Raw genomic sequence first — 23,846 nt, 5'->3', positions numbered from 1 at the left:
TCGTACGACGCTAGTGTGAAAGTAGCCTAAATAATTTATTTTGTATTTTATGTTAACCTCCCCCTGCCCTCACATTTGGGGGTCTGTAGAGATCTCGGAGCATAATTAATGTCTTTTTAGATTTGCGATTCAAGCAGTTTGGGTCATAATTGAGTTTCTCAGCCATTTTAAACCCAAAGCTTTAACCGCCAAAACCAAATATAATTTCCTACTGAGGTAAATCCATTCTAACACTAGAATCCTAGTGAAAGGTAAAAGTGCAGAATGAGGAAGAAATGGCCGTTCCCAGTGAGTAACAGAAAGGTGACTGGTTGCTATAGGCAACTGCACTGTTGTCATACACCAAGACCAAGTGTTACTAAGGGGTTAATGAAAAAGAGAAGTAGAGAAGGGGAAGCGGAGCTGTGAGGAGGAGGAGGAGGGCTGTGCCGCGCACCCTGCAGCAGCCGCCACTCTCCGCAGCTCTGTGTGTGTGTGCGGCGGCTGCAGGATCACTTCCGCCCGGTGCAGGAACAAGAAGCCGGAGCATCTCTGCCGCTGATCCGTGTCATGGAGAGCAGATGAACCAGTGACAGCGGCCAGCTCCATCCCCGGCGTGTGCACCCGAGCCAGGCAGTCAGCGAGGTAAGGACATGGCTGACACTGGCGCTGCTGTGTGGCTGCAGACATGGCTGCTTGTGTGTGAGAGCTCACCCTACAGTGATGCCAGGGTGAGGAGGGGCACTGCATTGTGCCACATAGAAAATGGTGGCACACTGTCCCATATCATGCAGTATGGTGCAGCCTGTGTGATTGCCATGTATTGTACTGCGCCATGGACTATGTGTATACATATATGTATGTAACCACACCTCGCTGTATCGCCAGCGCTGCCCCTCTCTGCTGAGATGAATATGGACTAACGCCTGGCGTACGATGCGCTGATCCGTGTGCCCCCCGCGGTGCCATTTATGGGCCATTGTCAGCGGTCCCTATAGACCGGCGAGGGTTAATCGTTAATGGATGACTGATGAGGACGGAGCAGCTGGCTTTGTGAGCCCCACAACTGATCCTTTGTCGCCCTACCTGGCCCACGTTGCAGCTGTCAGCGCCAGGTTCCCTTTTACATGGCGACTGCTAATTTCAGGAGCGGTGTATGTATAATGTGTGTGCGGTGTATGTATAATGTGTGTATGTGATATATAGGGATATGTCATTGACTCCACCATGATGGATAACATACGTGTAGATGGCAGCACATGAGGGCCAGCGGCAGCCACTGATTGGTCGGGCCGGCAGCACTTGCCATTGGCTCAGGCGCTGGACTGATGAACTGGGTTGCAGGGTAAAATTGCCCAGGCCCGTATCTGCCGTATGTGCACGCTGTGCGGTATGCTGCGCTCTGGGAATTCTGCGGCAGTGTAGGAGTGAGGACCATGACACAGGCCAGGCCTTCATCCCACCAGATGTAGCAGTGCTGATGTGCTATTTGTACATGACGATAGATATTATTATTTTTCTCTTAAGGCGGCGCAGTCGATTTACCTAAAGATCTGTAGGGAAACCACCGGTGTGAACTGTGCCGGTGACCAACACTTCTAACCTAAATGGTGCTAGATGTCACATTTAGTTTTGCAGCACAATGAGCTTTTATCACCTATGCACAGGACAGGTGTGATTGCCGGAGGTCCCACTGCTGGACCCCACGATCACTGTGCCAGCCTCAGGGGTCTTTGAGTGTAGGGGATGCCCATCATGTTTGGTTCTATGGAAGACCCGAGCGCAGCACTGTAGACATTGGATGGAGTGGCGGGACGGGTTCTGCAGAAGGAGCGAGGGGCTCGGGACCCCTGTCCTACTGGTCAGTCCTGGAGGGTGGAGAGCCAATAATATCTCTGATTCTCCATCTCCAGGATGGTAAACATCACTTCTTCTCCATAACGTCTTTATAAGTCGGTGTCATGGAATCGGTCGTACCATTTATATCGACCATTATGCTGACGGTCCTTCTTTCCTGACTACGTCTATTTCAGTACATTGTATTCCTCGTGGAGTAAGACATCTAAGGCATCATAGTCTTTGTGCAATTCCTCTATTATTCCTCCTGGAAGCTTATGAATAAATTGACAACTGGGTGTTGCTAGCTAGTGGGGGGTGTCTTTACATGGTCCAATCGGTGCTGACAATCAGACTATATATGGACACCCTTCTTTTTGAAAGGGGGCGGTAATATCCAGTTGTCAGTGAATAAATACATTTTCAGGAGAAAAAAACAGAGGAACAACCTAAGGAAGAGTTAAAGGAGCGTTCCAAACTCCTATAAATATGTAGTAGTAATAATATTAGTAAACCCTTCTAATGAGAAATCTAGTACAGTTCTTCTGATTAGCTATGCCGCTTACTCCATGTGCAGGGCATTGCAGTAGCTTAGGTATCCATGGGTTTGACCACTCATATAGTGACAGTTAGTTGCTAGTGGTTGTAACCATGGTTACCCAAGTTACTGCAATACCTGCACTTGACGTGTCAGCAGAGGTGACCGCTCCTAACCTGCTGAGTTGGGATATGCCGTCAGTAAGTACTTCTACCTGGAGATCCAGGATCTGGGCTCTGCACACACTACCTGCAGTGCGTTAGTCTTCATTGTGCTGACTCCCCACACTCTGTGTGCCATCCCTGGAGTTCAGAGCAGCAGCATTGAATGGGTTAAGTCCGAGCAGCACACAGGTTGCTGTGGAGGCCTGGTGCGTTGATGGCTGGCATCGTTTTCCAATGTTGGCGGTGTAATGAATAGCAATCCAGTAGTTATGGAGGAAGCACTACTACCCGGTGCCTGCTGGGTATTGTAGTTTACAGGGGATCAGCCTGATAATACAATTCATGAAATGAGCAGATATTCTTTGTATCTGTGCGTATATACAGGCGCTTCTCAAAAATTAGAATATCATCGCAAAGTTAATTCGTTTCAGTTCTTCAATACAAAAAGTGAAACTCGTATATTATATGGAGTCATTACAGAGTGATCTATTTCAAGTGTTTATTTCTGTTAATGTTGATGATTATGGCTTACAGCCAATGAAACCCCAAAAGTCATTATCTTAGCAAATTAGAATAATTATCAAAAATCACCTGCAAAAGCTTCCTAAGCGTTTAAATGGTCCGTTAGTCTGTTTCAGTAGGCTCCACAATCATGGGGAAGACTGCTGACTTGATAGATGTCCAGAAGGCAGTCATTGACACACTGCACAAGGAGGGAAAGCCACAAAAGGTCATTACTAAAGAAACTGGCTGTTCACAGAGTGATGTATCCAAGCATAGTAATGGAAAGTTGAGTGGAAGGAAAAAGTGTGGTAGAAAAAGGTGCACAAGCAACTGAGATAACCGCGGCCTTGAAAGGATTGTGAAGAAAAGGCCATTCAAAACTTTGGGGGAGATTCACAAGAAGTGGACTGCTGCTGGAGTCATTGCTTCAATAGCCACCACACACAGACGTATCCAGGACATGGGCTACAAGTGTCGCATTCCTTGTGTCAAGCCACCCATGACCAATAGACAACACCAGAAGCGTCTTACCTGGGCCAAGGAGAAAAAGAACTGGACTGTTGCTCAGTGGTCCAAGGTGTTGTTTTCAGATGAAAGTAAATTTTTGCATTTCATTTGGAAATAAAGGTCCCAGAGTCTGGAGGAAGATTGGAGAGGCCACAATCCAAGCTGCTGGAGGTCTTGTGTGAAGTTTCCACAATCAGTGATGGTTTGGGGAGCCATGTCATCTGCTGGTGTCGGTCCACTGTGTTTAATCAAGACCAAAATCAGCGCAGCCATCTACAAGGAAATTTTAGAGCACTTCATGCTTTCCTATGCATTTATAGGAATTCATTCTCCAGCAGGACTTGGCACCTGTCCACACTGCCAAATGTACCAATACCTGGTTTATAAACAACAGTATCATTGTGCTTGATTGGCCGGCAAACTCGCCTGACCTCAATCCCATAGAGAATCTATGAGGTATTATCAAGAGGAAGATGAGATACCAGACCCAACAATGCAGATGAGCTGAAGGCTGCTATCAAAGCAACCTGGGCTTCCATAACACCTCAGCAGTGCCACAGGCTGATCGCCTCCATGCCACGCCGCATTGATGCAGTAATTGATGCAAAAGGAGCCCCGACCAAGTATTGAGTGCATTTACTGAACATACATTTCAGTAGGTCAACATTACGGATTTTCAAATCATATTTCAAGCGGGTGTTATAAAGTATTCTAATTTACTGAGATAATGACTTTCGGTTTTTCATTGGCTGTAAGCCATAATCCTCAACATTAACAGAAATAAAGACTTGAAATAGATCACTCTGTTTGTAATGACTATATAATGAGTATATAATGAGTTCCAGTTTTTTTTTTTTTTGAAGAACTGAAATAAATTAACTTTTTCATGTTATTCTAATTTTGTGAGAAGCACCTGTATGTAATGTGTGTACGTCCAGGTCTGGCGATCAAATTAGTTAAAAGGGATATTTCCATCTTCCTACATCGCTACAAATAGATATTGCTGTCTAAAAAGAAGCCACTTTCCAATTTTCGTCTTCTGCTTCCCCCCCCCCCCCCTGCGCTCTTGTGATGCCAGGCTGCCACATATAGGAGCTTCGGAGAGCGCTTAGTTTAGAGCATCAGCATACTGACGCTGTTCGTCTGAGCTGTCAATCAGAAGCGCCTGTTCCACCCCCCACCTCAGCAATTGGGAAGCTGTGAGGCCGGGGAGCGGTGCACTCGTTCTGAAGACCGTGACTTTTAAGGGAGCACCCCCATCAAAAGTTGTATCTATCAGTCCCTATAGCATACAGTGGGGCAAAAAAGTATTTAGTCAGTCAGCAATAGTGCAAGTTTCACCACTTAAAAAGATCAGAGGCGTCTGTAATTTACATCATAGGTAGACCTCAACTATGGGAGACAAACTGAGAAAAAAAAATCCAGAAAATCACATTGTCTGTTTTTTTTAACATTTTATTTGCATATTATGGTGGAAAATAAGTATTTGGTCAGAAATAAAATTTCATCTCAATACTTTGTAATATATCCTTTGTTGGCAATGACAGAGGTCAAACATTTTCTGTAAGTCTTCACAAGGTTGCCACACACTGTTGTTGGTATGTTGGCCCATTCCCCCATGCAGATCTCCTCTAGAGCAGTGATGTTTTTGGCTTTTCGCTTGGCAACACGGACTTTCAATTCCCTCCAAAGGTTTTCTATAGGGTTGAGATCTGGAGACTGGCTAGGCCACTCCAGGACCTTGAAATGCTTCTTACGAAGCCACTCCTTCGTTGCCCTGGCGGTGTGCTTTGGATCATTGTCATGTTGAAAGACCCATCCACGTTTCATCTTCAATGCCCTTGCTGATGGAAGGAGGTTTGCACTCAAAATCTCACGATACATGGCCCATTCATTCTTTCATGTACCCGGATCAGTCGTCCTGACCCCTTTGCAGAGAAACAGCCCCAAAGCATGATGTTTCCACCACCATGCTTTACAGTAGGTATGGTGTTTGATGGATGCAACTCAGTATTCTTTTCCTCCAAACACGACAAGTTGTGTTTCTACCAAACAGTTCCAGTTTGGTTTCATCAGACCATAGGACATTCTCCCAAAACTCCTCTGGATCATCCAAATGCTCTCTAGCAAACTTCAGACGGGCCCGGACATGTACTGGCTTAAGCAGTGGGACACGTCTGGCACTGCAGGATCTGAGTCCATGGTGGCGTAGTGTGTTACTTATGGTAGGCCTTGTTACATTGGTCCCAGCTCTCTGCAGTTCATTCACTAGGTCCCCCCGCGTGGTTCTGGGATTTTTGCTCACCGTTGTTGTGATCATTCTGACCCCACGGGGTGGGATTTTGCGTGGAGCCCCAGATCGAGGGAGATTATCAGTGGTCTTGTATGTCTTCCATTTTCTAATTATTGCTCCCACTGTTGATTTCTTCACTCCAAGCTGGTTGGCTATTGCAGATTCAGTCTTCCCAGCCTGGTGCAGGGCTACAATTTTGTTTCTGGTGTCCTTTGACAGCTCTTTGGTCTTCACCATAGTGGAGTTTGGAGTCAGACTGTTTGAGGGTGTGCACAGGTGTCTTTTTTATACTGATAACAAGTTTAAACAGGTGCCATTACTACAGGTAATGAGTGGAGGAAAGAGGAGACTCTTAAAGAAGAAGTTACAGGTCTGTGAGAGCCAAAAAACTTAATTGTTTGTTTCTGACCAAATACTTATTTTCCACCATAATATGCAAATAAAATGTTAAAAAAACAGACAATGTGATTTTCTGGATTTTTTTTTCTCAGTTTGTCTCCCATAGTTGAGGTCTACCTATGATGTAAATTACAGACGCCTCTCATCTTTTTAAGTGGTGGAACTTGCACTATTGCTGACTGACTAAATACTTTTTTGCCCCACTGTATAAGGTGCAATTGTTAAAATACATTTTTGCTCTTTTCTCATTACCTGCACCTCTTTTGCACCATTTGGTGTCGCTGCCTTAGGCTAAGTTCACACTTGCATTTGGCTGGTCTGCGTACATCCTCCGTTAAGCTCCGCCTACTTCCGCATGTCCCTGCATACCCAATGTTAAAGATAGGTACGCATGACCCATGCAAAAGAAGGCGGAGCTTAACGGAGGATGCACGCAGCCATGCGCAGACCAGCCAAACACAAGTGTGAAACAGCCTTATAACTGGTATTCAATACAGTATAACTAAAGTCTTATAAAGAACAATGAAGAAAAAATGAAATCACTTACAGTAACCATTGTTTAAATTTGATGTTTTCCCTAAATCATTAGTGCATAAGAAACGTTGAAATATATAGCATTTCCATATTAGAGATGTTTGTTTTTTATTTATTTGTTTTAATGTGCACTATTGACTTAGGAAATAAAGGGTAACCAATGTTTTAATGTTTAAGGCCATGTTCACACAGTGCGTTTTTTACCGCGGAACCGCGGCGGTTTTGCCGCTGCGGTTCCGTAGCTGTTTTCCATGCAGGGTACAGTACACTGTACCCTATGGAAAACAGGACACACTGTGCACATGGTCCGGAAATTGTTAAAAAAAAGACGCGCTGAATAGCTCCCGGAAAAAAGAAGGAGCATGTCAATTCTTTTTCCGGAGCCGCAGCGGTTCTGCACCCATAGACCTCCATTGTGAGGTCCAAACCGCAGTAAAACCCGCAGATCAAAAATATATCTGCGGGTTTTACTGCGATTTGATGTGCAGAACCGCTGCAGCAGGAAGTGCGGGGAGCGGGCGGAAGTGCGTGGGCGGAGTGTGGCTGCCCCCCCCAGTGCTCCGATGCCCCCCCCCAGTGCTCTGATGCCCCCCCCGTGCCCTAATCTCCCCCCCTTATACTCACCCGGCGTCCCGGTGTCCGTCCGGCCGTCTTCTCCCTGGGCGCCGCCATCTTGCAAAATGGCGGGCGCATGCGCAGTGCGCCCGCCGAATCTGCCGGCCGGCAGATTCGCTCCAAAGTGCATTTTGATCACTGAGATATAACCTATCTCAGTGATCAAAATAAAAAAATAGTAAATGACCCCCCCCCCCCCCTTTGTCACCCCCATAGGTAGGGACAATAAAAAAAATAAAGAATTTTTTTTTTTTTTTTTTTCACTAAGGTTAGAATAGGGGTAGGGTTAGGGGTAGGGTTAGGGTTAGGGTTAGGGGTAGGGTTAGGGGTAGGGTTAGGGGTAGGGTTAGGGTTAGGGGTAGGGTTAGGGGTAGGGTTAGGGTTAGGGGTAGGGTTAGGGGTAGGGGTAGGGTTAGGGTATTTTCAGCCATTTTAACCCTAAAAAAATTCCTAGAAAACACACAGACTCTGGCTAGAAAACTGCATCAAAAAAACGCATCAAAAAACGCATCAAAAAACGCATCAAAAACGGACCAAAAAAGGACCAAAAAAAGGACCTGCGTTTTCTGCCAAGAGCTGCAGTTTTTTAAAAAACAGTCAGGAAAAAAAAAGGATGGAAATCCTGAACGTGTGAACATACCCTAAGTGTCTGGTCATGTGGCTCTGAAGCACTCTGGTCACACAGGGGTTAAATCCTCTCAGAGTCCGCACAATGAACGGTTTCCTATTGTTTTATTCTATGTGTTACATTGTGGTGTTGATAAGTGACCAGATGTGTTATCTCTTCCACTATAACCAGAAGTCATGGCGGACAGAGTGGACAGTGCCCGCCCTGTGCACCAGTTTACCAGCTGGTCCATCATTGTATCAATATGTTGCATATTTATAGCGATGGATGCCGTCTCCTTGGCATCAGCCAATAAATAAATCCGTCAGATCCTGCACTGATTGCATTTTTAGTAGCAGAAAGCTCTTTGTGATTGATGATGGAGTTTATTGTATCAGGTGGGGAGGGTTATCCATCATGTCAACCCGAAAAAAGAGCTGCCTGATCATCTGCATAATCCCAATGGTATATTGGGCCGGCCAGGCAAAACATGGACAACAGTGTTGGGTCTCCTCTGTAGGAAGCGAAGGGCAATACGGGCTCACAGGGTTGTCTACGATGTCGGATCGCAGCGCCCTGGCTGGCCGACACGAGTGTGATCCATATTTGTATGAAGCTGTCACGCTCAGGTCAGGAGATGTGTCCAGCGTCTGAAACAGTCCTTAGTCACAGAACTTGTCCACTTCAAGTACTGCATCTCGCACCTCTCATCTTGGAGACCTTTTTGTGTTTTTTATATTTCTTGCTCATAAGGGTGCTCTGAGTGTAAATTCTGGTAGCTATTCCACCGAGAAATCTGCAACGATCTCAATAAAGGACATACAGTTTCTAGTATAATGGGTAGCTGCGTTGCTAATGTACATTGTGTTCTAGATCTTTGCAGATTCAACAGTAAGAGGTTCAAGAGTTGAGAACAAATAGTATTGGTGTCTTGTAAGCAAGAGAGAAAGCAGTATGTGTCCGTGAGCTGTTGTTTATAAACCAGGTATTGGTACTTTTGGCAGTGTGGACAGGTGCCAAGTCCTGCACATTTCCATCTCCAAAAAGCTTGTCGGCAGAGGGAAGCACGAAGTGCTGTAAAATTTCCTGGTAGACGGCTACACTGACTTTGATCTCGATAAAACACAGTGGACCTACACCAGCAGATGACATGGCTCCCCAAACCATCACTGATTGTGGAAACTTCACACTAGACCACAAGCAGCTTGGATTGTGGCCTCTCCACTCTTCCTCCAGACTCTGGGACCTTGATTTCCAAGGTCAGTGATGGTTTGGGGAGCCATGTCATCTGCTGGTGTAGGTCCACTGTGTTTTTATCAAGACCAAAGTCAGTGCAGCCGTCTACTAGGAAATTTTACAGCACTTCATTCTTCCCTCTGCCGACAAGCTTTTCGGAGATGGAAATTCTCCAGCAGGATATCTCAACGTTATAGGGAACCTGTCACCCCCCCCCCCCCCCCCAGGCGTTTTTAGCTAAAAGCCACCTTGTGCAGCAGTAAGGCTGCATTCTGACAAGGTGGCTCTTTTAGTTCTGGGTGCTGTAACTGCCGAAATAATCAGTTTTGTAATTTGTCCTAAATACCTTTTCTTCAGTCCTGGAGGCAGGCCTTTCCCCGCTGCTGCAGACGCCTCACAGCCATCACTCAAATCTTCTTGGCGCCGGGCACCGCTGTTTTGAAATGAGCCGGCGCCTGCGCTCTTTTCTCCTGCCTCGGGCAGGCGCAGTGAGCGCTGCCCATCTGTCCTCATAAGCAGCCTAGCTGACTGCGCCAGTGCGGATGCCCTGCCTGTGAATCCCAGCCCCGCAGTGTCTTCTTATGTATTCATACTACCGGGCTGGGATTCACAGGCAGGGCGTCCGCACAGGCGCAGTCAGCTGGACTGCATATGAGGACAGACGGGCAGCGCTCACTGCGCCTGCCCAAGGCAGGAGAAAAGCGTGCAGGCTCATTTCAAAACAGCGGTGAGGAGGCGGAGCCCGGCGCCAAGAAGACCTGTGTGACGGCTGTGAGGTGTCTGCAGCAGGGGGGAAAGGCCTGCCTCCAGGACTGAAGAAAGGTATTTAGGACAAATTACAAAACTGATTATTTCGGCAGTTACAGCACCCAGAACTAAAGGAGCCACCTTGTCAGAATGCAGCATTACTGCTGCACGTGGTGGCTCTTTTAGTTAAAAACGCCTGGGGGGGGTGACAGTGGCCCTTTAAATTGATGTCGTCATGGAGCCAGCGGGATGCGACCATTTCTTCAAAGTGTCCCAGGACCTTGTCAGGCCACATATTGCTGGTACTACCGGGAGCAGCCTGCGTGGCTTTAAGGTGCTACCATGTCCTGCAGCGACTCCGGACTTGTCTTTCACATCTGGGATGTCATTAGTCGGCATTTGCAAAGGGATCTGTCAGCAGCTAACAACTTTCAGCATTAGAAAGGTAGGTTCCGATTTTGGTTCAGATATTTCCCCTGCAAATTTCAAAAGAAAATCCCCCTGCGGTTTTTGTTGCGGATTTACCGTACTATGGATTTCACATCTACTACATTCAGGAGTGAAAACCGCTAACAGAAATTGATCCAGTATGTTACGTAAGAAAGTTTCTATATAGATCAAATTGTGCAAAGAAAATAGCCCCAGCACGTGATGAGATTTGCTATTCTATTTGCGGAGTCTACACAGACTTAAGTAATTGCATCAAGGATACGTATAGTTTGTGGATTTGGTCCAATGATATTGATGCAGAAAGCACAGATGTTGCATGTGGATGTGCATTTGTGCAGATTGTAACATTTTAAGAAAGCCCTGTGACCTAATGGGATTCCCATTTGTTTCCTGGGTACAATACCGAGGCACATTACACTATTGGGCCCTCCGCAAACTAATGAGAACAGATAGACTAGTAGCTTCCTGATCAAACTCGAGGAATATAAGAAATATCATGAACAGAACAGTTTCTTTACACGAGTGTGGAATCAAAAACTGTGGCGAAGATTTTCTGGTGTGAACAGAGCGCGCTGATTGTAGCCCTCTGGCGGTATTGTGCGTTTGTTTGGCAACATAGTAGAGTGTTGTTATTGACACGCTCCTGATTCATGGAGATGGCTGCACCATACTAAATGGCATTCGCCATTGCTAATGAAGACCTAATGAAAGCAACACATTAGGCAACAAAGCAACTCATTGGTAGGAGGGGAGCAGAGGATGAAAAGGATCCACTGCCCATAGGCATCTGTGCTCCATTCCCTGGTATTTTCATGTTAATTTGGAAGTAGACTCTCAGCTGCCATCTGCTGCTCCTAAAGTGCAGGCCGTGATCATGGAAAGTACATCTGCTTTATTAGTGACAGTCCTTCCGGATCATCCGCTGCCTGCTCCATGCCTAATAGACTATGGACTATTTACATGGTGCTAATTGTCCAGTCTAATGCTTGGCTAGCATGCAATGTTAAGGGTATGTTCACACGTTCAGGATTTCCATCCTTTTTTTTTCCTGACTGTTTTTTAAAAAACTGCAGCTCTTGGCAGAAAACGCAGGTCCTTTTTTTGGTCCTTTTTTGGTCCGTTTTTGATGCGTTTTTTGATGCGTTTTTTGATGCGTTTTTTTGATGCAGTTTTCTAGCCAGAGTCTGTGTGTTTTCTAGGAATTTTTTTAGGGTTAAAATGGCTGAAAATACCCTACCCCTAACCCTACCCCTAACCCTACCCCTAACCCTACCCCTAACCCTACCCCTACCCCTAACCCTACCCCTAACCCTACCCCTAACCCTACCCCTAACCCTACCCCTAACCCTAACCCTACCCCTAACCCTACCCCTAACCCTACCCCTAACCCTAACCCTAACCCTACCCCTAACCCTACCCCTACCCCTATTCTAACCTTAGTGAAAAAAAAAAAAAAAAAATTCTTTATTTTTTTTATTGTCCCTACCTATGGGGGTGACAAAGGGGGGGGGTGTCATTTACTATTTTTTTATTTTGATCACTGAGATAGGTTATATCTCAGTGATCAAAATGCACTTTGGAACGAATCTGCCGGCCGGCAGATTCGGCGGGCGCACTGCGCATGCGCCCGCCATTTTGCAAGATGGCGGCGCCCAGGGAGAAGACGGCCGGACGGACTCCGGGACGCCGGGTGAGTATAAGGGGGGGAGATTAGGGCACGGGGGGGGCATCAGAGCACTGGGGGGGGGCATCGGAGCACTGGGGGGGGGCATCGGAGCACGGGGGGGGGCGGGATCGGAACACGGGGGGGGCAGCCACACTCCGCCCACGCACTTCCGCCCGCTCCCCGCACTTCCTGCTGCAGCGGTTCTGCACATCAAACCGCAGTAAGACCCGCAGATATATTTTTGATCTGCGGGTTTTACTGCGGTTTGGACCTCACAATGGAGGTCTATGGGTGCAGAACCGCTGCGGCTCCGGAAAAAGAATTGACATGCTCCTTCTTTTTTCCGGGAGCTATTCAGCGCGTCTTTTTTTTTACAATTTCCGGACCATGTGCACAGTGTGTCCTGTTTTCCATAGGGTACAGTGTACTGTACCCTGCATGGAAAACAGCTGCGGAACCGCAGCGGCAAAACCGCCGCGGTTCCGCGGTAAAAAACGCACTGTGTGAACATGGCCTAACTCTGCCCGTTAATTAAATTCTCTGCATCCACATGGAAGGGTTTTTTTTTTTTCTCTCCCTAATGTCCGAAGAAAATAAACTTGTAAAAAAACTTTTGGCTTCCGCACCCAAAAATGCGTTATGGTTTGCCCATACCGTTTCTCCGCTGAGACGAGTGATAGTTTACCGGCTAAACCAAGATCCGTTTTTTTTTTTTCTGTTTTTAAGACTACATTCACACAACTATGGTCGAAATTCCACATGAAAAACAAATGCAGCATACGTTGGTCACTTCCATGGTTTAGTTTTCACAAACTGATGAGCAAAAAACATCAGAGCATAACTGTAGTATTATGTGCACACTTTGCGGATTTGGCCTGTGCGCGCAGCAGTTTTCCGTGCGGTGTACGGTACCATGTAAACCTATGGAAAACCAAATCCACAGAGCACATGCTGTGGAAAATTCCACGCAGAAACACAGCGGTTTATTTTCCACAGTTTTTGTCAAGTCTTTGTGCGGATTTCACAGCGTTTTACACCTATTCCATAATAGGAATCCGTAGGTGTAAAAACGCAGGCAAAATCCACAGAAAACCCGCAGGTAAAACGCAGGTCATTTTTCTTCAAAATCCGCGTGGAAAAATCTGCAATGGAATCCGTAACGTGTGCACATACCCTAAGGGTGTCCCTCCAACAAATGCTAGGGCGTGTTCAGATGACTGATTATTCAGGCTAAAAAATGAAACGCTTGCTTTACCGGTGGTAACTCCCAGATTTCTGCTGCAGTTTTTGGGTGTGTGCACATGTTGCAGATTTGACGCTGCGGATTCACAGTAGTTTTCCATCCGGTTTACAGTACCATGTAAACCTATGGAAAACCAAATCCGCAGTGCACATGCTACGGAAAATACCGCTCGGAAACGCTACGTTGTATTTTCTGCATCATGTCAATTCTTTGTGCGGATTCCGCAGCGTTTTACACCTGTTCCTTTTATAGGAATCCGCAGGTAGTAAAACACATGTGAAATCAGCGCAAAAAATGCTGGAAATCTGCGGTAAATCCGCGGATAAAACGCACTGCGTTTTTAGGCCAGTCTCACACGTCCAGATAATTCCGGTACCGGAGAAATCGGTACCGGAGTTGTCCGTGTGCTCACGTAGGCCATCTGTGTGGGATCCGTGTGATGTCCGTGAGTACGTTTTTAGGGTCCGTGTGCTGTCCGTGTATTACAATGTTTACAATTTTAACCCTATGACAGGAAAAACGCACACGGATGCTCACACGGACAGCATCCGTGTGCGGTACGTGTTTACACGGACCCATTGATCCGTGCGCTCCCACAAACACTGACATGTCTCCGTGTTTTTCAAACGGACACACGGTCCGTGAAAGCACGCTGACATGTGCAGACACACATTGATTTTAATGTGTCTACGTGAGTCAGTGTCTCCGGTACGTGAGGAAACTGTCACCTCACGTACCGGAGCCACTGACGTGTGAAACCGGCCTTACCTGCAGATTTTTCAAAAACTGCGCAGACAAATCCACACAGAAATCCGCAACGTGTGCATATAGCCTTTCGGTTTGCACTGCCGTGGATTCACACGCTGATCAGCCCCATTCAATAGCTAATCCCCTTTTGGAAATCTGCTGCAGTTTACATAGTGCATCGTTACCGGGTGTTGACTGTCGGTGTTCACATCCACCTGCTGAGCGTTAGTGGACACAAGTCGCTCTCCCCTGCTCGGTGAACAATAACTTATACAAAATGCTTCTATTTACAGGGAATTTTATTTATGGCTGTCAGAGGGGGAAGGAGGCTGACTATGAACTTACTGGGGGCAATATTTACAGCTACCAGAAGGAGACTAACCAGTGGTCATGTGGAGCAGGAGGGCGTGAAAGACCTAATTTCAGAATAGGTCAAGGGACACTGCTCAGCATCCTTTTCTTCAAAGTACGGATTAGCAGTTGTGTTGAGGGGAACATAAAAGAAAAAATAAAACATTTTTTGGGCTGGAAAATAGGATACCCCTTTATAAACTAAGTACCGTAAATCTAGGCTGCTAGAGCAAGAAGGGGTCTCTCTGTAGATGTTGTAAAGATGTGTGGAAATTGCACAATTGGTCACCCGATTTCTTTTCTTTATATTAGTTTATCAACTGTAAATCGATTTACTACAAGGTTAATCAAAATATAATTTCTGTGCGAGTGATCTGATGTGTGGACACACAGGCTGGTTCTGAGGCCTGGATTTCATTATAAATAATTTATACCTGCTAATATCGATGACCAACTTTAAAGTGAATCTGTCACCTCCTGGACGAATTTAAGCTCTTAACTATGGGCATGCAGGTAATAGAATGGGTAAACCAGTCTTACCTGTATGCCTCATAGGTGTAGATGTTGAGAAAAGCTGTTTTAATGTTATATTAATGATTTCTTCAGACTCCGGGGCGTGCGGTACCCAAAAGAAATCCCTGCCTCCTCTTCATTAGAACAGTACCTCTCCCATGCGCGTGGTCACACTGACCTGTGTCGTGCAGTTGTGACGCTGTGAATCTGCGCATGCGCCATCCACTCGCACGGTTATGTGAACCTTATCCTATGAGCAGAGTCTTCATTGATCTTCTGCTCAGGTGAGTCACTGCTACGCCTGAGCAGACGATCGATGAAGAAAGGCGGATAAGGTTCACATAACCGTGCAAGTGGATGGCGCATGTGCGGGATCACAGCGTCGCAACTGGTGCCATTTTGCCTAAGACCTCTGGAAGATGAATGTGCACAAGCCAGCAGCACTGGCAGGAACTTAAAAAAGGAGGTTTGTGCAAATGCAGAGAAGCCACGGCAGAGCCAGAAACGGCACCCAAAACTGAAACAAGAACCAGGATGAGCATTTCTTCCCTACAGGTATCTATTAAATCAGTATAAAAGCGCCGTTATTACAAAACCTTTATTTTAACATGCTAAATCGTAAAGACAGGTTCCCTTTGAGGATGAACAGCGGCTGCCAACATAACAAGTAGAGTAAATGCATATATATATATATATATATATATATATATATATATGATTGTGGCCCGATTCTAACGCATCGGGTATTCTAGAATATGCATGTCCCCGTAGTATATGGACAATGATGATTCCAGAATTCGCGGCACACTGTGCCCGTCGCTGATTGGTCGAGGCAACCTTTATGACATCATCGTCGCCATGGCAACCATTATGACATCTACGTCGATACTGTGCCCGTCGCTGAATCAGAAACGTGAGATGTCTACGTCCTTTATGACATCATCGTCGCTGTGCCCGTTGCTGATTGGTCAAGGCCGCCAGGCCTCGACCAATCAGAGAGCCGGGATTTCCAGGACAGACAGACAGAAAGACCCTTAGACAATTATATATATAGATTTTTTTTTTTTCTCCCCATCCCGGACATCTAGCAATGTGTTTTTTTTTTTTTTTTTTTTAGTCTATTTCATTGTATTGTGTAGTGCAAAAAAAAAAAAAAAAAAAAAAAAGAGCTGCAGCGTGATAAATTCTTTTTTTATCTTTTTTTTTTTTTTTTTTTTCTGCGTAAGCTTTTTTTTCTATCCAACCTTAAAGTTTGTGCCATCGAATTGGCTTTACGTTTCAGCTTCGGACATATGAAATGTTGTACATATAGAGTTCCTTAAAATGTTCCTTGGTTTTGATTTAGTATTTGGAAGGGAGCCAGTCCAGTTTGCTTCAGCCTAGACTCAAGATGCAGATTCCTTATCCAATGCACTCGCTGCTAATTGATCTTCTAGCTATACCTATCATCCTTAGTGTATGTGCATACGTTGCGGATTTTGCTGCGGATCTGCAGCGGATTGGCCGCTGCGGATTCACAGAAGTTTTCCATGAGTTGTTCTTTCTGTGTTTTTTCATGTGGCCATTACTGTATGTGATGCTATTCTGTGTTTCTTTGCCGAGAGTGTTTATATAAAAAAAATAAAATAATGGAGACGTGTCCTGTTTTTTTTTTTTGTTTTTTTTTCTTTTCCTTCTATATCGGCGCCAGATGAAAACCATCCATACAAATCTTTTGGGTCCCTGAAAATTACAGACAGCACATGGATGGCATCTGGCACTGTCCATTATTTACATTGAAAAGCTTTTCCGATCCATTTCCATCTATTCCTTGATACGTGATGGTAAAAACACCACACTGAAAATAGGATTCAAAACACCGATGATGCTAGGACTGTCCCCCCCCCCCCCCACTCCCCATGTATTAAAAAAAAAAAAAAAAAAAAAGTTACGTCTGAATGAGGCCTAAATCTGGTCTCATTGTTAACGATATAAGACCCAGGATAACTTCGGCGCTGCACATATATTCCGCCCTTTGTCAGTATTCCAGGTTTTGCTGTCACCACTCAGCAGGCTGCGTTATTGATCCTGAAAGTGCAGCTGGAAAATGCGAAGGGTAGTGGACTTTAAAGTTAGAGAAGTTGATTAAGGACATAGAATTCTATCACTGAATTCTGGAAGCTTAAATATCATCATATAAAACAAACTTTTTTTTTTTGTTGTATATGCATTGATTAATTACCAAAATGTTACGTTTGCTCTATGTGGTGCTTTTATAAGGTACAGCATAGCTGACCACTGGCATAAATGAAAGAAATTGTGACGAGCCAACTTTCAAAATTAAACTTTCTCTGGTTACAAAAAATCATCTTTGAGATGATAAAGATAGTCATACCGTTATAGGAAAAAAGTTTGACATTTTAAATTCCACCTCATTCAATTCCTCTATGAAGTATATAACATTGCCATGATTATAGGAGGTCCAACTATTGGGGTCCCTGCTATGTCTGGAGATAGGAGGAGGACAACTGAAAATTGGAGCATGCGAAGAGGAAAACTAGTAAAATGTGGGATACAAGTCCTATAATATATGGAAATGGCGGTTATTCAACATGCACATCTTCTTTTGAACGGTCACCTGTAGAGATGAACGGATCACTTTGTGCAACCCCTGTCCATGGTCCAGGTCAGGAGCTGTGCAAACTTCTTGAGTTTTCCAGCCTTCCTGGGACAGCGTTTAGTTCGTTGGTATATGCTTGTGCAGCCTGCGGTGCTCACTCTCTAACTTTGAACCAGTCGTGGAAGCACCAATGACCCTATTCCCACACACCTCCTCCGGTCCTTTTCCCCAGCTGTCACCACTCACCTAACAAAAATATTCAAACTCTCTCTCTCTCTTCCGTTATCTTTCCCTCCTCATTTAAACGTGCCATCGTACATCCATTACTTAAAAAAACATCCCTCGACCAAAGCTGTGCTGCTAACTATAGACCCGTCTCTAATCTTCCCTTCATCTCTAAACTCCCATAACGCTTGGTCTACTCCCATCTAATCTTCTGTCTCTTCTTGACCCTCTTCAATCCAGTTTCCGCTATTTACACTCTAATGAAACTACCCTCACTAAAGTCTCTAATGATCTACTAACAGCTAAATCTAATGGTCACTACTCCATGCTAATTCTCCTGGATCTCTCCGCAGCATTCAACACTGTGGATCATCAGCTCCTCTTCACTATACTCTGCTCCATCAGCCTCAGGGACACTGTTCTCTCCTGATTCTACTCCTACCTCTATGACCGATCCTTCACTGTATCTTCCGCTGGCTCCTCCTCCTCTCATCTTCCCCTTACTGTTGGGGTTCCCCCAGGATCAGTCCTAGGTCCCCTCCTTTTCTCATTGTATACTTCCCCTATTGGACTAGTAGATTTGGTTTCCAGTACAATCTCTATGCTGAAGACACCCAATTATACACCTCTACTCCTGACATCTCGCCTGCATTATTACAAAACGCCAGTAATTGTTACCGCTGTCTCCATAATCATGTCCTCCCTCTATCTGAAACTGAACCTGTCAAAAACTGAAATCTTGTGTGTCCTCCCTCTACTAACCTACCTGTACTCAACATTGCCATTTCTGTGTGTGGTTCTATCATTACTCCCCAGCAACATGCCCGCTGCCTTGGGGTCATACTTGATTCCGAGCTTTCATTCACCCCCCACATCCGATCACTGGCTCGCTCTTGTTATCTGCACCTCAAAAACATTTCTAGAATTCAACCTTTTCTTACTTTCGACTCTGCAAAAACTCTTACTGTTGCTCTTATTCATTGTTGTCTGGAGTATTGTAACTCCCTACTAATCGGTCTCCATCTTTCCAAACTTTACCCTCTCCAATCTGTCTTGAATGCCGCAGCCAGGATCATATTCCTACCATTACACCGATGCCTCTAACCTGTGTCACTTGTTACCCATCCACTCCAGAGGTCAATATAAACTTATCACTCTCGCCCACAAAGAGCTCCATGGCTCAGCACCACCCCACATCTTCGCTCTTGTCTCAGTCTACCACCCTACCCGTGTTTTCCATTCCGCTAATGACCTAAGGTTAACCTACTCAATAATCAGAACCTCCCACTCTCGTCTCCAAGACTTCTCACATGCTGCGCCAATTATTTGGAATGCACTACCCAGGATAATTCGATTAATCCCCAATACCCACAGTTTTAAGCATACCCTAAAACACATTTTTTCAAACTGACCTACCACCTCAACACATTTAGTTAACTATCCCAGTGTTTCCCATTCAAAATTTTCTTCATAACCAGTACCCTTGTATCTTGTTCTCACATACTTTATGCATTTAATAGCCCTCTCGGTCTATACTTTAACAAATTCTGTCTGTTAACCGGTGCATGCAGCATTACATGAAGACCTGATTTATTACATTATGGCTGGTCAGGACATTGAAAGCAGTTGTTGCCATCCACCTTTCGTGTCTCCCCTATTTCCTCATAGATTGTAAGCTTGCGATCAGGGCCCTCATTCTTCTTGGTATCTGTTTATGTGATGATTGTTATGCTGTAATGTCTATTGTCTGTACGAGTCCCCTCTAAAATGTAAAGTGCTGCGGAATATGGTGGCGCTATAGAAATAAAATAATTTATTATTATGATAAGATCTTGGCATCCTGGAAGGTAAGAAACACAACTGCTGACTTGGACTGTGGCCAAGGGCTACTCCAAGCCATTCGCTCATCTCTAATCCCTTGAGATGACAGGTACCATATTTAGTTGGAGTCAGGTCTATCGAAATATAATGTGCCATTTTAACCTAGTTTTGAGGAAAAATCCACTAGAAAACTAAAATCTTACTTTTTTTTTTAAAGTCTCAGGCTGAGTAAAGACTATGGGGTTAAAATGATGTTTCTGCTGTGAATAGTATTTCCTAATTTGTATGTGTTCTGGATTTACTGTCTTTTGCTGTTTGACACGCACCATTAGCCGCACTAGACGGATGCATAAATGCATACATATTTTCCCACTTCCACGGTACAGTGCAATGCCCTTTCCCGATGCCGCCCTGGATTTGTATTCTGAACATGGGCTTTAGCCTTTTCCCTGGCAGAGAGGATCTTCTGAGGACTTTAGTATGCGGCATGGCAGGCTTTCTGCTCGGAGAGGGGTCTGTGTTTTGTGCTGAGACCTCTCGGATGTTGTGATAAAATACTGTAAACCCAACTGGTTATTTGGAATGCGAGTAAACTAATTATACGAGTAAGCTCATGGATGCTGCCGATTTTCTGCACTCTACCATCTGCTTGGCTTTTGCCCAGAAGAGTGACGTCCTTGATCCTTCATGCCTTTTATTACTGGGCGACACCAGATTAAACCCTCTTCATCCATCACCCGTGATAAGGGATAATGCCTGCTGCGTATCTCATGCCACCTTGTGATTAACTGGACGCTGCCGATTTCTTTAATGTCTGTGTTTATTAGACACCTGCTAGGACAGGACAACATAAGGCTACGTTCAGACTAGTGTTGCGCGCCGCTGCGTCGGCGACGCACACAAAAACGCGGCAAAACGCACGCAAAAACGCTGCGTTTTGCGACGTGTGCGTCGTTTTTTGCCGAAAATCGGACGCAAGAAAAATGCAACTTGTTGCGTTTTCTTGGTCCGACGCTAGCGGCAAAAAAGACGCAAGTGTTGCAAAACGCAACACACAAAAACGCATGCGTCCCCCATGTTAAACATAGGGGCGCATGACGTGTGCGTCGCCGCTGCGTCGCCCGACGCTAAGGCGACGCACACTAGCAGAACGCTAGTGTGAACGTAGCCTAAGTTCATCATGCAAAAAAAAACCCCACATTAATATTGTCTACAAGAAATGAAAAGCCTAGTCAGCACAAACTATGGTAATCCATCGTTCATGGGGCCAGTGAGCCGCAGATTATTGGATTTTGGTGGTTGATCAGATTTGGTGCTTTAATATTATGTACTCGGGTCATCTCCACGGTCTGTGCAGTTGTGACATGTATATTTCTCTCATACCTGACGTACCAAGCTTCAGACTTCTTGCTCTACATATGCTGTTGATTATGTTAATCCTCCACCCAACAAATATAACTCAGTCCTGGCAATCTGACCATGGATAATTGGAATTTTACTGTAATAAATTTGTTTTGTTATGTTACCCCAATTGCTCCCTATACAGATATTTTGCAGCTGAATTGTTGAGGGGTTGTCTAGGTTTACACTTCAGAAGGTTGCAGCTGTAGAATATGACTAATTCTGCTATTATCTCTTTCCCCTGTTCCCATGCTGGCTCTCTGCTGCTGCTGCAACAGTGACCTCATGAATACAGCGCGCGGAAACGCTGCAGACAATGATTGGTCTTGGCGTTCCTTTTTATGTAGACCGTGTAAGCCATTGAGCCCAGTGATTGGCTGCAGCAGCCACGTGCCCTGTGGACTAGGACCGGAGAAGTGTTGGAGCTGCATTGATGTAGATCAGGATTCTCCTTATTTTATACAGCTGCACCCCTATGGGACAGCAAAACCCGTCAATCCCTTGAATTGGTCACAGTTGTTTCAACAAACTTTTTATAAATCAGTAGTACACACAAAGCTAAAAAAAAACTTTGCATCTTTTTTTACTATAAAAAATAATCCTCTTAACAGCATTTTCATTACCTTTCATTGGCCTCCTGAACTTTATTATTCACTGTGAAAAACTGCTAAAATCCTTATTGGTAAACTGCTAAATCGCTGAGAGATCAGATTACAACTAACTATTAAAGGGAACCTGTCACATTCCCCCCAGGGCTTATTAGGGTATGTGTCCACGTTCAGGATTGCATCAGGATTTGGTCAGGATTTTATGCAGGTAAAATCCTGACCAAATCTGCACCTGAGGTCACTGGCAGGTCACCTTCGTTGTTCTTGCGTTGTTTCTGCAATGTAAGGACATGCTGCGTTCTGAAAAGACGCGGCGCATGTCCGTTTTCGCGGGTATGCCGCATGCGTCTTTTAATGCATAGTGGAGATGGGATTTCATGAAATCCCCTCTACTATGCTGTAACATCTGGACGCTGCGTTTTTGACGCTGCGGCTCTACGCAGTGTCAAACACGCAGCGTTTCCTGAACGTGGAAACATACCCTTAAGGTAAAGGGCCACCTTCAGCAGCACTAAGGCTGCATTCTGTGAAGGTGGCTCTTATGTTTAGTATCCTTAAGAATGCTGAAATAATCACTTTTTATAAATTTTGGCACCATACCTGTATTGCGTCAGGGAGGTATGATTTCTCCCTGACTCAAGCGCCTTACAGCTGTCCATCATCCCACCGGGCGCCGCCTCGTCTCTTTCTTGTGCCGTCACCGGCGCCTGCGCTCTGCAATTATTTCTCGGGCATGCGCCTTACGCGCTGCCCTGGAACTTGCATCAAGTGATATACAGTGCCTACAAGTAGTATTCAACCCCCTGCAGATTTAGCAGGTTTACACATTTGGAATTAACTTGGCATTGTGACATTTGGACTGTAGATCAGCCTGGAAGTGTGAAATGCACTGCAGCAAAAAAGAATGTTATTTCTTTGTTTGTTTTTTTTTTTTTTTAATTGTGAAAAGTCTTTTCAGAGGGTCATTTATTATTCAACCCCTCAACCCACCAGAATTCTGTTTGGTTCCCCTAAAGTATTAAGAAGTAGTTCAGGCACAAAGAACAATGAGCTTCACATGTTTGGATTAATTATCTCTTTTTCCAGCCTTTTCTGACTATTTAAGACCCTCCCCAAACTTGTGAACAGCACTCATACATGGTCAACATGGGAAAGACAAAGGAGCATTCCAAGGCCATCAGAGACAAGATCGTGGAGGGTCACAAGGCTGGCAAGGGGTACAAAACCCTTTCCAAGGAGTTGGGCCTACCTGTCTCCACTGTTGGGAGCATCATCCAGAAGTGGAAGGCTTATGGAACTACTGTTAGCCTTCCACGGCCTGGACAGCCTTTGAAAGTTTCCTCCCGTGCCGAGGCCAGGCTTGTCCGAAGAGTCAAGGCTAACCCAAGGACAACAAGGAAGGAGCTCCGGGAAGATCTCATGGCAGTGGGGACATTGGTTTCAGTCAATACCATAAGTAACGTACTCCACCGCAATGGTCTCCGTTCCAGACGAGCCCGTAAGGTACCTTTACTTTCAAAGCGTCATGTCAAGGCTCATCTACAGTTTGCTCATGATCACTTGGAGGACTCTGAGACTGACTGGTTCAAGGTTCTCTGGTCTGATGAGACCAAGATCGAGATCTTTGGTGCCAACCACACACGTGACGTTTGGAGACTGGATGGCACTGCATACGACCCCAAGAATACCATCCCTACAGTCAAGCATGGTGGTGGCAGCATCATGCTGTGGGGCTGTTTCTCAGCCAAGGGGCCTGGCCATCTGGTCCGCATCAATGGGAAGATGGATAGCACGGCCTACCTGGAGATTTTGGCCAAGAACCTCCGCTCCTCCATCAAGGATCTTAAGATGGGTCATTTCATCTTCCAACAAGACAACGACCCAAAACACACAGCCAAGAAAACCAAGGCCTGGTTTAAGAGGCAAAAAATCAAGGTGTTGCAGTGGCCTAGTCAGTCTACTGACCTTAACCCAATTGAAAACTTTTGGAAGGAGCTCAAGATTAAAGTCCACATGAGACACCCAAAGAACCTAGATAACTTGGAGAAGATCTGCATGGAGGAGTGGGGCCAAGATAACTCCAGAGACCTGTGCCGGCCTGATCAGGTCTTATAAAAGACGATAATTAGCTGTAATTGCAAACAAAGGTTATTCCAGAAAATATTAAACCTAGGGGTTGAATAATAATTGACCCACACTTTTATGTTTAAAATTTATAAAAATTTAACTGAGCAACAAAACTTTTTGGTTTGTAAGATTTATG

At 45.2% G+C, this 23,846-nt stretch overlaps 1 protein-coding gene across 2 annotated transcripts in view; it reads left to right on the top strand.

The window, feature by feature from the left end:
• Window positions 1-414: 414 nt before the first annotated feature.
• Window positions 415-23,846, top strand: part of PAK3 (p21 (RAC1) activated kinase 3) — a 228,862-nt gene continuing 205,430 nt past the window's right edge. Inside the window, exon 1 of one of the 2 annotated variants that reach the window (XM_069747124.1) lies at window positions 415-624. The gene's annotated coding sequence lies outside the window, so the exon portion shown is untranslated. The remainder of the gene's footprint in view (window positions 625-23,846) is intronic. The other variant, XM_069747126.1, reaches the window with a different exon arrangement.

This window comes from Ranitomeya imitator, chromosome 2, assembly GCF_032444005.1.
Source record: "Ranitomeya imitator isolate aRanImi1 chromosome 2, aRanImi1.pri, whole genome shotgun sequence".
Classification (NCBI taxonomy): Eukaryota; Metazoa; Chordata; class Amphibia; order Anura; family Dendrobatidae; genus Ranitomeya; species Ranitomeya imitator.
This window is presented reverse-complemented; position numbering and strand designations above follow the sequence as displayed.